The 13,701-nt window shown below is 51.4% G+C and overlaps 1 protein-coding gene across 4 annotated transcripts in view; it reads left to right on the forward strand.

Moving 5' to 3' along the window:
* The window catches only part of LOC137417681 (NACHT, LRR and PYD domains-containing protein 12-like), a 229,634-nt gene that overhangs the window by 92,019 nt on the left and 123,914 nt on the right, over positions 1 to 13,701 (forward strand). The window lies entirely within an intron of this gene.

The following is a 13,701-nucleotide window of genomic DNA, read 5'->3' on the forward strand; positions in this document are numbered from 1 at the left end:
GCGCCCCTCCCTTAACATAAGGAATCGTTTCTCTGTATGCAGCTTCAACATGGGGACTGAAAATACGTTTCTCGGCTTCTACTTGACGAAATTGGCTGCAAATTTCAGAAGTAAATGCTTTGTATATTGAGGTAATATGCTCCAAATTTCAGCAACGTCTGTTTATGCATTCTTGAGTTATATTTAGAAAACCTTGACTGTACTGTCTTTCCCTCATGGTCCCTCTGTGCTGTCTTTCCCTCATGGTCCCTCTGTGCTGTCTTTCCCTCGTGGACCCCCTATGCTGTCTTTCCCTCGTGGTCCCTCTGTGCTGTCTGTCCCTCGCGGTCCCTCTGTGCTGTCTTTCCCTCGCGGTCCCTCTGTGCTGTCTTTCCCTCGCGATCCCACTGTGCTATCTTTCCCTCGCGGTCCCTCTGTGCTGTCTTTCCCTCGTGGACCCCCTATGCTGTCTTTCCCTCGTGGTCCCTCTGTGCTGTCTTTCCCTCACGGTCCCTCTGTGCTGTCTTTCCCTCGCGATCCCACTGTGCTATCTTTCCCTCACGGTCCCTCTGTGCTGTCTTTCCCTCGCGGTCCCTCTGTGCTGTCTTTCCCTCGTGGTCCCCCTGTGATGTCTTTCCCTCATGGTCCCCCTGTGATGTCTTTCCCTCGCGGTCCCTCTGTACTGTATTTTCCCTCGCGGTCCCTCTGTGCTGTCTTTCCCTCGCGGTCCCTCTGTGCTGTCTTTCCCTCACGGTCCCTCTGTGCTGTCTTTCCCTCGTGGTCCCCCTGTGATGTCTTTCCCTCATGGTCCCTCTGTGCTGTCTTTCCCTCGTGGTCCCTCTGTGCTATCTTTCCCTCATGGTCCCTCTGTGCTGTCTTTCCCTCGCGGTCCCTCTGTGCTGTCTTTCCCTCGTGGTCCCACTGTACTGTCTTTCCCTCGTGGTCCCTCTGTGCTGTCTTTCCCTCGCGGTCCCTCTGTGCTGTCTTTCCCTCGCGGTCCCACTGTACTGTCTTTCCCTCGTGGTCCCTCTGTGCTGTCTTTCCCTCATGGTCCCTCTGTGCTGTCTTTCCTTCGTGGACCCCCTGTGCTGTCTTTCCCTCATGGTCCCTCTGTGCTGTCTTTCCCTCACGGTCCCTCTCTGCTGTCTTTCCCTCGCGATCCCACTGTGCTGTCTTTCCCTCGCGGTCCCTCTGTGCTGTCTTTCCCTCGCGGTCCCTCTGTGCTGTCTTTCCCTCGTGGTCCCCCTGTGATGTCTTTCCCTCATGGTCCCTCTGTGCAGTCTTTCCCTCGTGGTCCCTCTGTGCTATCTTTCCCTCACGGTCCCTCTGTGCTGTCTTTCCCTCGCGGTCCCTCTGTGCTGTCTTTCCCTCGTGGTCCCACTGTACTGTCTTTCCCTCGAGGTCCCTCTGTGCTGTCTTTCCCTCGCGGTCCCTCTGTGCTGTCTTTCCCTCGCGGTCCCACTGTACTGTCTTTCCCTCGTGGTCCCACTGTACTGTCTTTCCCTCGCGGTCCCTCTGTGCTGTCTTTCCCTCGCGGTCCCTCTGTGCTGTCTTTCCCTCGCGGTCACTCTGTGCTGTCTTTCCCTCACGGTCCCTCTGTGCTGTCTTTCCCTCGCGGTCCCTCTGTGCTGTCTTTCCCTCGTGGTCCCACTGTACTGTCTTTCCCTCGCGGTCCCTCTGTGCTGTCTTTCCCTCGCGGTCCCTCTGTGCTGTCTTTCCCTCGTGGTCCCCCTGTGCTGTCTTTCCCTCGTGGTCTCACTGTGCTGTCTTTCCCTCGCGGTCCCACTGTACTGTCTTTCCCTCGCGGTCCCTCTGTGCTGTCTTTCCATCGTGGTCCCTCTGTGCTGTCTTTCCCTCGTGGTCCCCCTGTGCTGTCTTTCCCTCGCGGTCCCACTGTACTGTCTTTCCCTCGTGGTCCCTCTGTGCTGTCTTTCCCTCGTGGTCCCTCTGTGCTGTCTTTCCCTCGCGGTCCCTCTGTGCTGTCTTTCCCTCGTGGTCCCCCTGTACTGTCTTTCCCTTGCGGTTGTCAGCTCTTTCACGAGCCTCGATTCAGTATTTAAAAAAAAATAAAAAAATCACGTCGGTGTCTGTCCGTTCGCCCAAAATGTGTTGGTGCTCATATCTCAAGGACTATACATTTAAACTAGCTTAAACCTGGAATAGACATCGACCAATCTGTCTAGTTTGTGGCTTTCTAAACAAATTCCACCTAAGTGCTTAAAGTTTTTGCGTTAAATTAAATATATATGTATATATATGTATATGTATATGTATATATATATATATATATATATATATATATATATATATATATATATATATATATATATATATATATATATATATGTATGTATATATATATATATATATATATATATATATATATATATATATATATATATATATATATAATATATATATATATATATATATATATATATATATACTCAAAGGCAAAAGTTATTGTGACACACAAACAACAAACAGAATCAGTGTTAAACTTTTACTGCCGCGAATGAAATGTTATTACATGGAAAGACAAGTGTTTCAAGGTATGGTAACGATCAACAGTCCATGAGAACAGTGCACCTGGCATATGCAAATGAGCCACAACACAAGAGGGGGTTCACAAGCAAGTGCACACGGTCAGTAGCGAGTGTGTCCACCTTGTGCATTGATGCAGGCCTGGCACCTTCGCCTCATTGAGGCCACTAAACGTCGATGAAAGTCCTGGGGAATATCAATCCATATCCGAGGAAGGATTTGGCGGAGTTCCTGCAGCGTTGTTGGAGGATTCGGATGACGTCGTAAACGTTGCTCCATTTCATCCCAGACGTGTTCAATGGGTGACAAATCATGGGATCTTGCGGGCCAGGGTAACACATTAACATTGTTCTGATTAAGATACTGCTGTACAACTCGAGCAACGTGTGGTCTGGCGTTATCGTGTTGAAACGTCACTCCAGGGCTGTTCTGTTGCAAAAACGGTAAAGCGGCCATTTGCAAAATCTCGTCTCGGTACCTCAAAGCATTCAAGTTCCCCTCAATCACAATCATTGGCGTCCTTGCTGCAGCTGTTATCCCACCCCAGATCATAACGCCCCCACCTCCAAAACGATCCCCTTCCAGAACACATGGCCTGATGTAACGTTCACCTGTGCGCCTGTAGACACGTGTCCTGCCGTCAGCTCGGTGAAGAAGGAAACGTGACTCATCGGTGAAGAGAACTCTTCTCCACTCACGTGCTCCCCATCGCAAGTGTTGTCTGCTCCACTGGAGACGTCGACGTCGATGTTCTGGCGTCAGAATTGGCCGTCGGGCTGGGCGTCTTGCACGGATGCCGTGGACGCGTAGACGTCGTCGAACTGTTCTTGCAGATACACCTCTGTTGCCAGGTATGGTACGGGCTGTAAGGGTTGCTGGCTGGAACCTGTGTTGGAGGTGCGTGGTTCGAATCCATCGTTCTTGACGTGGGGTCGTTATTGGTGGGCGGCCACTACAGGGATGGTCTATAACTTGATTGTTTTGCTGAAAACGTCGCCATAAGTGCCAAATGGTGTTTCTATGGACTTTGAATCGACGAGCAACGTCTCGCTGCGAGGTACCAGACTGAAGCATACCTATAGCTCTCCATCTGTCATTTTCCCCGAGGCGTGGCATGTCGAACTTGTTCCAGAACGATGAATAGAGGTGTTTTTCTGACTTCTGCACTTCTTAAGACTGCATTGAGTGGAAATGATAAGCGTCTGGTTGTCTGGCCTTTTGAAGTGAACATTGCTGGCCATTTTTCTTGAATATGTCATGCTTCTTGCAAATTTCATGCAATTCGAACAACAACTGCTTGGTTGCGTTTCTTCGACCATTTTAACAAACTCTTTCTCTGGTTGAAATCCAAAAATTCATTCACAAGATTACCAATGAAAAAATTCCGTGTCACAATAACTTTTGCCTCTGAGTATATATATTGTTATGAATTTGGTAATGCAACATCTAGAGCTAGGTAGATCTGAATAGGTAGGTATTCGGCTGTCGTGACAGGGACTCTACATGTAATAAGTTATTGATGTTCAGGCGGTTGTCGGGGTAAGATGTATGAGTGTGGATCTACCTGGAGATTCGAGTGTTAAATAGTGAGGGATTAAAGGTAACGCCCCTGTGAGTATCACCTAGTAATCAAACCTTTGTCCTTTATGGCACTGCAAACCACATAAACATTAGTTAGGTCCTTAGTGCAACATTAAATAATTCCCTTTCCCTGACATTGACTTCGTAATAAATGGGCACCACCAGGCCAAGAACACCGCCACAATACACCGCCACCGTTTACACCTCCAAGGCCTACAAACCTCGCCTGCGCACCTCAAAGGCCTACCAACCTCGCTGGCACGTGTTACACCAGGACCGCGGGGTCACGGACGGGAGATGTCAGGAGTCGCATGCCGCAGAGGGCGTGACCTGGGCGAGTTGGGAGGCTATGATTGGCTGAGGAGCGCGCCAATGTGACGTCATCGGCCACCAATATAGGCGACGGTCGGACGCCATTTCGGCAGTTCGAGTGGAGTCCAGAGTTGAGAGAGTTGAGTCGCAGAGTTCGTTGTTACAGTTCCGTACCAGAGTTCGTGGCAGTTGGCACAGGACACGGTTCGTTGCACAGTTCGTCGGAGTTGGCACAGGACACGGTTCGTTGAACATTCGTGACCACAGCTCGTTGCAGTTGGCAGTTGGCACTTGGTTTTGGTTGCTTCGTGCAGCCCTGCGGTGGACCGTTGGAGCAAAGGAGCTCGTGGTGTGTGTGGGCCGTTGGACCGACGAGGCCTGGTGGCGCTTGGAGGCGGACGCAGAGGGCCGTGGAACTTGGAGCGAGGTGTGCGATCGGGCCGAAAGGAGCGGTGTTGGACGGCAGCCACAAAGACGACGAAAGACCAGATAAGCCCGAATCCGCGTACATTTTGAACGACGTGACGTGTTCTTTTCGTAATTAATCTCCCTCGTTTTGTGTTTGATATCAGTCGTGTGGGGACGTCCCGATTTAGTTATTAGTATTACCGGCGCGTGTTTTTTTCACTGTTATTACTTTTCAATAATAAATCCTTATATTATTTTCTGTACATATTTGAACGCAGTTTCCTGGGTGTTTCATTTTAATAGATAAGGCTGTGGAGCTCGTTGCGTCTGGCCTCCCGCGCGTTTAACTTTGTGTTGAGCTTGAATCCGCCATTGAGTTTTCGCCTCGGGAGTGTAAAGTCTCGCAATCGGTCATCCGTGTTACCCTACGGTGTTCACCAAGGGTAGTCACGCGACAAGTGGTGTCAGGAGTGTAGGATTTGAACCCGTCGGACAAATTTTTTTTGTCCGCGGCGAGACATCGACACGGTCGGACAAATTTTTTTGTCCGCGGGGAGACATCGACACGGTCGGGCGTACATTGCGCCCGACGTTCGAACGCAAAATTTTTATAGTCGAGGCGGAGAAATTTAATAATCAATCGGGCAAACGGAGCGCGATATCGTGTCTTCGTCAAATTTAAATTGTTTCAGGAATTATTAAAATAAATACGCGCGCGGGAAACAATCTTCCGGAAAGCGGATGTCGGAAATTGATGAGATGGAAGTACGCAGCGAGGCCTCCGTCAGCGTCGGGAGTGAGCCGGAAATAGGGGAATTAGATGCAGAGGTGAGCCTTGGAACCTCCCTCGTCCCGAGCACCAACTTATCCCCCTCCCCCACCGGGGAGTCGGGAGCAGTAGGAACGGCCCCGACAACCGACCAGATGTTGGGTCAATTGCTTCGAAAAATTGACGGGCTGGAAAATAAAATGAGTAAGGAATGGAGGGAAGGACTGAAGGAAATGAGTGATCGATTGAGTATTAAAATTAATGGGCTGGCAAATAAAATGGGGGATGATGGGGAGACCGTAAGTGTACAGGTGAGCGGAGAATGTCCACAGTTCGATGGGGAATGTGTACAGGTAGATGGGGAATGCCCGCAGGTAAACGTGGAATGCCTGCAGGTAAACGTGGAGTGTCCACAGGTGAGCGGGGAAGGAAATTTGGAATGTGAGAGTTGTAATGGGGAATGTTTCCCACATTCTGGCCTGGTTGTTTATCGGGACCGTGTGGATGTCACAACACCCCAACCGGGGGATGAATTTGGAATTGTGCAGCACCAGGGCGGTGGTGCGGAGCAAGAGGGGGTAGAGTTTTTGGGGGTCCATGCGATAGAGCCGGACCGGGTATTTATTGGGGATATTGATCAAAGCCTGGCGGGGCCAGGAATGATTTCTAATGATGAGGATGAGTTGATCCAGCGGCTGGAGACCCGTGACAGTCCCATGGAGGTAGAGCTTGTTCAGGCCCAAAGGAGTCTGGGGGAAGAGGTGAGTTGGTCCGAGGAGGTGGTTGGAATGACCGAGGGGACGCTCACTGTACACTGCTATTTGGAAACAGAGGCTCCAAAATTGGACAACCAGTTGGGGGAGTGTGTTGGCTCCGGGCTGGATTTGGATCTTGGAGGATCGGGAGATAGAGCTTCTGGAGATTTGGTCCCTGTAGGGAATTTGGGTCAACTGCAGGGAGGGGCAGGACAACCGGTGGTAGAGGTTGTTCCCTGCAGCTGCGGGTTGGCAATGGGAATGAAAATTTGTAAAATAAAATGTAAAATAAAATTACAATGGGAAATTGATTTGGAGCAGCCATGGTGGGGATTGGTCCCCGGGCTGCGGGATTTGGACATGGAGAGGTCATGGGTGATGGCCTCGGGCCAAAGTTGCCCCTTTCAAAATTTGGGTATGCCAGCCAGCTGGGGGGCTGTGATGGCGAGATTTGGACGTGGGGTCCAGCCTTGGGTGTCGAGGTACGACCTGGGTCCCACGGGGGGTCTGGTGGAGTGTGGCGTCCCTTGTCCGTCGGGGCGCCGTCCGAGCTGGTGGCTCGGGCCGGCAGGGTCACCGGACCCTGGTGGGGGTTAAGACCTCCAGGGAGGTCCGAGGTGGTTTCTCAAGCCTGGGATGGCAAATATTGAGGACCACTAGGGGGAGGTGTTGTGGGTCGCGCTTTGGTGGTGGCACCGCAGATGGCCAGCTTGGGCCTGATGTAGTGATCACCCGGGCATGCGACCTGACACCCTCTCCCTGAGACTCTGGGACAACCAGCATGTGGTGACCTGGCATGGTGGTTGGTCTATGGACGCGGGTCAAACCGAATGGACAGGGATGGAGATAGCCTGCCGGACAACCATTGGGGCATCTGTGGAACGTGATGGTGTGAGTGACCTTCCACAGATGCTCCGTTGTGATTTATGGACTCTCGGGTTGGGAAGAGAGCCATGGGGATGTGAATCGGGAGATGTGTAACGAGCCGAGCATATGGGCCATGCTCGGCTGGCATGTGTATGGCAAAGCATCCTTCTTTGGTGAGGTTAGTAAAATGTGACAAATGTTTGGCATGGGTAATCTGTGGGTTAGATGGAAATTTAAGGGTGGATTTTGAAATGCCATGGTGGACACTGTATAGTGACGCCATTATTGATCCAGGTGTGTAGACCAAAGTGTTGGAGGCTGTGATAAAATTAATAGGGTAGCAAGACACAGCTTTCAACTGGTTGCGGGGGCAACTGTGCTGATATTTGGGACGCGGGATGATGGGGATGTAGTTGTGTAGCCTGAGGGTCAACGTGGTGCTGTGCGTGTCCGAGGTGTGTGGACCATGTCTTCTGGGTGGGTCTCCTGGTGGAGCATGGCTGTTGACTGGACCTTGGTGTGGTCAAGTGTGGGTGAGCACTGGGGGGGCTGCAGTTTTGTAGTCGGACTGGGGGATGATGGGGAGGTGCAGGGGACGTGGCTGTAGGGATGCCACGCACTGCGGCCGTGCCCCCCAGGGCCGAGGTTGTGTGTGCGGTAGTGTGTGTTGTGGCAGCAAGTGCTCACCACATTGGCCAGCTGGGGCTGCTGCAGCTGTGTTCCTCGCAGGGGGGCCGAAGGATGGATGGTGGGTCGCACCCTTATGGACACTCATGGGCCATGTTGGCGTTCTGACTGCTCACCTTGTCCCGGTGACCCTTGCACGGTAGAGGTGCAGAGCTGTCGTGGCCACAGGTAGTTGTGTAGTGATGATCACCGTTGGATGCGGATCCACATACCTGCCAGTGTAGTGGGGACAAAAGAGAAATTTGGAAGTATTTGGTAGGCCCAATGTGAAATTTTGGGATTGTGAAGGGTGGATGACACCCTTGAACCTGACCAACCTGCAACTACCTGAACTTGAGGTGAGTGTTTTGAGGAGTACTGTCCCAGGCTTCAGGATTTGCTTTGGGAAATTGGGGACATGTAATTTGGAGTTGGGAGGTGAGAGCGAGTGATGACATGGCCGGTGAGGGGATGGAATGGGAGCCACAGTGTCTTGTGGGTGGCGTATGTTTTTGTGTTGTGGTTAGGTGTTTTGATGTGGTCGTGAGAGTGGAACCTGGAGAGTGAGTGATGATTATTGGAGATAATGAGGGGCGATAAATTGTGCTTTTTGGAAATGTGCTAATGGAAATGTGTAAGGATTCAATGATTCGAACTGTGAATGGGATTTCACATTGGCAGGCCATGGCAAGCCTTGTAACACCTTTTACACCATCTATGGAATTGTACTGAATTGTGCTGAGTTGTGTGGAGAATTGAATGGCAGCGGGGGAGGAAGTGTGTTTTGGGGACCATGGGTGGGGAAGGTGTGTGTGTCCGCAGGTACAGAGCAAGCTCTGAGGAGCGATGCCTGCGGGCCCCCCTCTGCGGCAATTACCCCTGGCAGCCGGTGGTAACTGGAAATTGGAGCTCGTCGGTGGAGGGTCTGGTTGGGCGCCGCGGGGTGAGGAAGTCCCCCGGTGACCCGTGTTGCTGCGCGAAAGCAGGAGGCAAAGGAGCCTGGTGTGTGTGGAGACCCTCACCGGCGAGGTAACGGCGGAAAGGGGCTGTTGGGCTGTCACGGGGCCAAGAGGTAAAGGGGGGGGGGGGCAATGAACTTGTAAGTCGGTTGACTTGTTTTTGGGACTGCGGGCACCACAGCCTGATGTGCCCCCCACCATCTTTTTGTGCGGTACCTCCCCGCTGCCTAGTTGAGGAATGCACACACACGTGAATGACATCAATGCCATGGTCCTGCAGGGGGTGTATTGGGAATAAGTGCTTTGTTGATTTTTGCAATGCCTTGATGACCTATGGAATGAGAATGAGTGGTTAAGGGGTCTGTGTAGCATGAATGTGGGCGAAATCCACCGAGCCGTGTCACTCACCTGTAACATCTGGACAGGGCCCGAGGAAATTTAGGGGGATGCATTGGGGATGGCCCCGCAGGTAAGGTTGAGTCTTGTGGCATCCACCGGGGGACGCGGTCTGTAGACCGGGGTATGTACAAAGGTTAGAGTTTTGAGTTTTGGAAAGATGGTTAAGTTTTGTGGTTAAGTTAGTGTTGTGTGTTGTTGTTTCCTCCCTCCACAGGAACAACGAAGAAGATGTACATACTTGCATGATGGTTAAGGGGTTCAGCATGTTAAGGAAGTGTAGGTAGGTAGTCCGACTCACTTCCCACAGCCCTTCCTGATTTATTTCATAGGTTAATTAAGTGTGTGACAGTAAGTGTTAAGGCTGGAATGGTAGCCCTGCGGTGAACCTTGCAGGAGCTACGGTTCCAGGGGGGGGGCTGTGTTATGAATTTGGTAATGCAACATCTAGAGCTAGGTAGATCTGAATAGGTAGGTATTCGGCTGTCGTGACAGGGACTCTACATGTAATAAGTTATTGATGTTCAGGCGGTTGTCGGGGTAAGATGTATGAGTGTGGATCTACCTGGAGATTCGAGTGTTAAATAGTGAGGGATTAAAGGTAACGCCCCTGTGAGTATCACCTAGTAATCAAACCTTTGTCCTTTATGGCACTGCAAACCACATAAACATTAGTTAGGTCCTTAGTGCAACATTAAATAATTCCCTTTCCCTGACATTGACTTCGTAATAAATGGGCACCACCAGGCCAAGAACACCGCCACAATACACCGCCACCGTTTACACCTCCAAGGCCTACAAACCTCGCCTGCGCACCTCAAAGGCCTACCAACCTCGCTGGCACGTGTTACACCAGGACCGCGGGGTCACGGACGGGAGATGTCAGGAGTCGCATGCCGCAGAGGGCGTGACCTGGGCGAGTTGGGAGGCTATGATTGGCTGAGGAGCGCGCCAATGTGACGTCATCGGCCACCAATATAGGCGACGGTCGGACGCCATTTCGGCAGTTCGAGTGGAGTCCAGAGTTGAGAGAGTTGAGTCGCAGAGTTCGTTGTTACAGTTCCGTACCAGAGTTCGTGGCAGTTGGCACAGGACACGGTTCGTTGCACAGTTCGTCGGAGTTGGCACAGGACACGGTTCGTTGAACATTCGTGACCACAGCTCGTTGCAGTTGGCAGTTGGCACTTGGTTTTGGTTGCTTCGTGCAGCCCTGCGGTGGACCGTTGGAGCAAAGGAGCTCGTGGTGTGTGTGGGCCGTTGGACCGACGAGGCCTGGTGGCGCTTGGAGGCGGACGCAGAGGGCCGTGGAACTTGGAGCGAGGTGTGCGATCGGGCCGAAAGGAGCGGTGTTGGACGGCAGCCACAAAGACGACGAAAGACCAGATAAGCCCGAATCCGCGTACATTTTGAACGACGTGACGTGTTCTTTTCGTAATTAATCTCCCTCGTTTTGTGTTTGATATCAGTCGTGTGGGGACGTCCCGATTTAGTTATTAGTATTACCGGCGCGTGTTTTTTTCACTGTTATTACTTTTCAATAATAAATCCTTATATTATTTTCTGTACATATTTGAACGCAGTTTCCTGGGTGTTTCATTTTAATAGATAAGGCTGTGGAGCTCGTTGCGTCTGGCCTCCCGCGCGTTTAACTTTGTGTTGAGCTTGAATCCGCCATTGAGTTTTCGCCTCGGGAGTGTAAAGTCTCGCAATCGGTCATCCGTGTTACCCTACGGTGTTCACCAAGGGTAGTCACGCGACAATATATATATATATATATATATATAGCTACGGTTTTGAAATTGGCACATATTGGTCATTAAAGGTTAAAGGGTTGCCCCCCATAGTTAGTCCACGAGCAACACGTAGGCCACCTTAGAGTATTAGTTATGTCATAGTATGTGTAAATATAGGCCATTTCCACTAGTAATATCTGCGTTGTGTAAAGACATGAGTCTAGGTCCTTTCATTTTGCGTCCACCCTCCAATCCCACCTCTATGGGCATAATTGATCCCGCGCCCCATTTGGCTGATCCCTCAGTTTGTTACACTTTGGCTACCCGCAGCAGTTTGTTACGCTTTGGCTGCCAGCAGCATTCGCTGCCCTTTGTTCGCTCGCTAGTCGAGTAACACGAGGTAGGCCTGAGAAAAGGGAGGAGCGCGGGGTCGGGGTGGGGCGGCGTCAAGGAGTGCGTCAGAGGCAATGACGGTAAGGGCCACCAGCCAACCAGGGCTCTAAGGGCATGGCATGATAGGGCGTGGTAAGGCGCGTCTGGTAAGTGCTAGAAGGTTCGCGGGGCGTGCCTATAAAAGCCTTGGCACAAAACCCTTGAGGGGACTTGCTACCAGAGGACTCGTTGCCAGGACTCGCAGAGGGAGAGGACTTGTTGAAGGGTTCGTTGGGAAAGGAGCGCGTTGTTAAGGACTTGAAGGAATTGCACTTTGTCAAAGGACTCGCAGAGGAGAGTGTTGGAAGGACGTTTACGGTGAGCGCATTGTGAGCACATCAAGTGTAATAGCCCTGCAAGGCGTTGAACTGTATTCGCATATTATGTACGTGGCTGCAGCCAACCCAGCCAATAGCGCATAACCTCGCTACGCGAGTAAACGCGGCCATAGCCGCCAGTGAATTACCGCTGCGCCAGAAGCCTTCCCCTACCGTTCGCCCCGTAAATAGCCCAGTGCGTCCCAACGGCACAATACGAGCTCCTGCCTGCTGCCTTCACCTACTTCGCGGTACGAGCTGGGGACCGGAGAGAGAGCTGCATGGAAGCCATCCCTGGATGCGCTGGTGACCATCAACCTGACCTTCATCAGCAAGCCCCGTGTGAGTGTCTGTGTGTGAGACGGGCCCGTTTGTCTTGGGTAGTAAGTTAAGACTGTTTTTAAGGCTGTACTGTGTCCCCTTTTTCTGAACCATTGTAAATAGTGTGAATACATCTTGTTATTCCTTTTCTTCTGAATTTGACCGCTTTTGTGATTTCTCCATTGGGTAAGCGTGGCATGAATAAGAACCACTTGATCGGGGTCTAGTAATTGATAATGACTCGGATCACGTGTTCGCTACCGCTCGGCATATCCACCAAAACACGTGATTCGTGCGAGGCTTATCTCCTCGTTTCAGGGCAGCGCTAGTACTTAGGTAATAGCGAATTTGGTCCTATAACCCTATTTAGCGCTGTCCGGAAAGAACGTGATAGGTCCCGGGTCCCGTTGGCCAGTCAAAGACAAGGGGACTAATCCCCTCTTGGTAAGGGGAGAAGGCCGGCACCGAGATCCGCAACAATATATATATATATATATATATATATATATATATATATTGTTACGGACGCGGCTAGGATGTTGTTTGCCGAGCGGATGGCCGCCGCGCCCGAACAGTTACCCCGACTAACCCGATTCCTGAACGTTGGCCAAAATCGCGCCACAGATATTCAATAGGGAAAAGACAAAGGCGACACGGATGTGAAGAAGAAGAAGAAGACAAAAAGGTTTTGCAATACGAATATAATTTATTACTATGTACAGGACCAAAGAAACCAAGGAAGAAGGAAAGATAAGAAAATAAAGCAGAAAGAGGGACGGACCCGAAAGACACTGAAAATACTAGCTTAACTAAACAGGCTTAACTTATTACCCAGGACAGAACAAACAAAACAAACTCACGTACGCAAAAGGATGGAAGGGCAGGAATCGTTTGGAGGGATGAGCAGGTGGAATCACAGGGCACAGCGAGCAGGTCCACTCCGGGCGGGAAGCGAGGAGCCGGCAGCTCCTTGTATTCGGCTTTACACCGCACACCAGCAGGGTCACTCGCTGCCCTATCAGGGCTTCACGCGGCTGGTTGAAACGGGGCTGGTTGAAGCGGCTCTTTGTCAAAGGCTTTTCGTATCTCTCACGCAACAACCACCCAAAGGCTTTCCGTATCTCTCACGCAACTCCGGTGCAACTCTCAACTCTCTCCCGGTGGACTGCCAACCCTCTTACGCACCTGGACTCATCTGCCGTATCTCTGGTGTCTCTTCTCCCAGCGATCATCGCATCCTTCTCTCATACCTTCAGCGCGGGTCTGTCACGCCCTCGTCGGTTTCGGTACCGCCCTCCCCCCCGTGCTCTGTTTCGTGACCTTTTATGGCAATCCCACGGGCTTGTCTCCTTATTTGGTCATGGCGCCGACGGCACGCCCCTCGTGGCGAGCCACGGGCTTGTTTCCTTATTTGGGCATGGGGCTGAACAGCCCCGCCCTTCGTGGCGCGCCCTGGGCTTGCCTCTCCCTGGCGACCCCGCCCCTCCTGTTCAAACAGAGCACGGAGCACATATTCACTATAGCAGCGAAATGAGAGGGCGCGCACCCCACTCTTGTGAACTGCTTTACCCAGAGATGGAGAGTTTGGCTGGGAAATGGAATTATTGAAGGGGAGCTATTCTTAATTGATTCGGTGCAATGGAGTATTAATTAATGGAAGAC

The sequence above is a fragment of the Myxine glutinosa genome, chromosome 1 (genome assembly GCF_964187855.1).
Source record: "Myxine glutinosa chromosome 1, kmMyxGlut1.1, whole genome shotgun sequence".
In the NCBI taxonomy this organism is placed as follows: Eukaryota; Metazoa; Chordata; class Myxini; order Myxiniformes; family Myxinidae; genus Myxine; species Myxine glutinosa.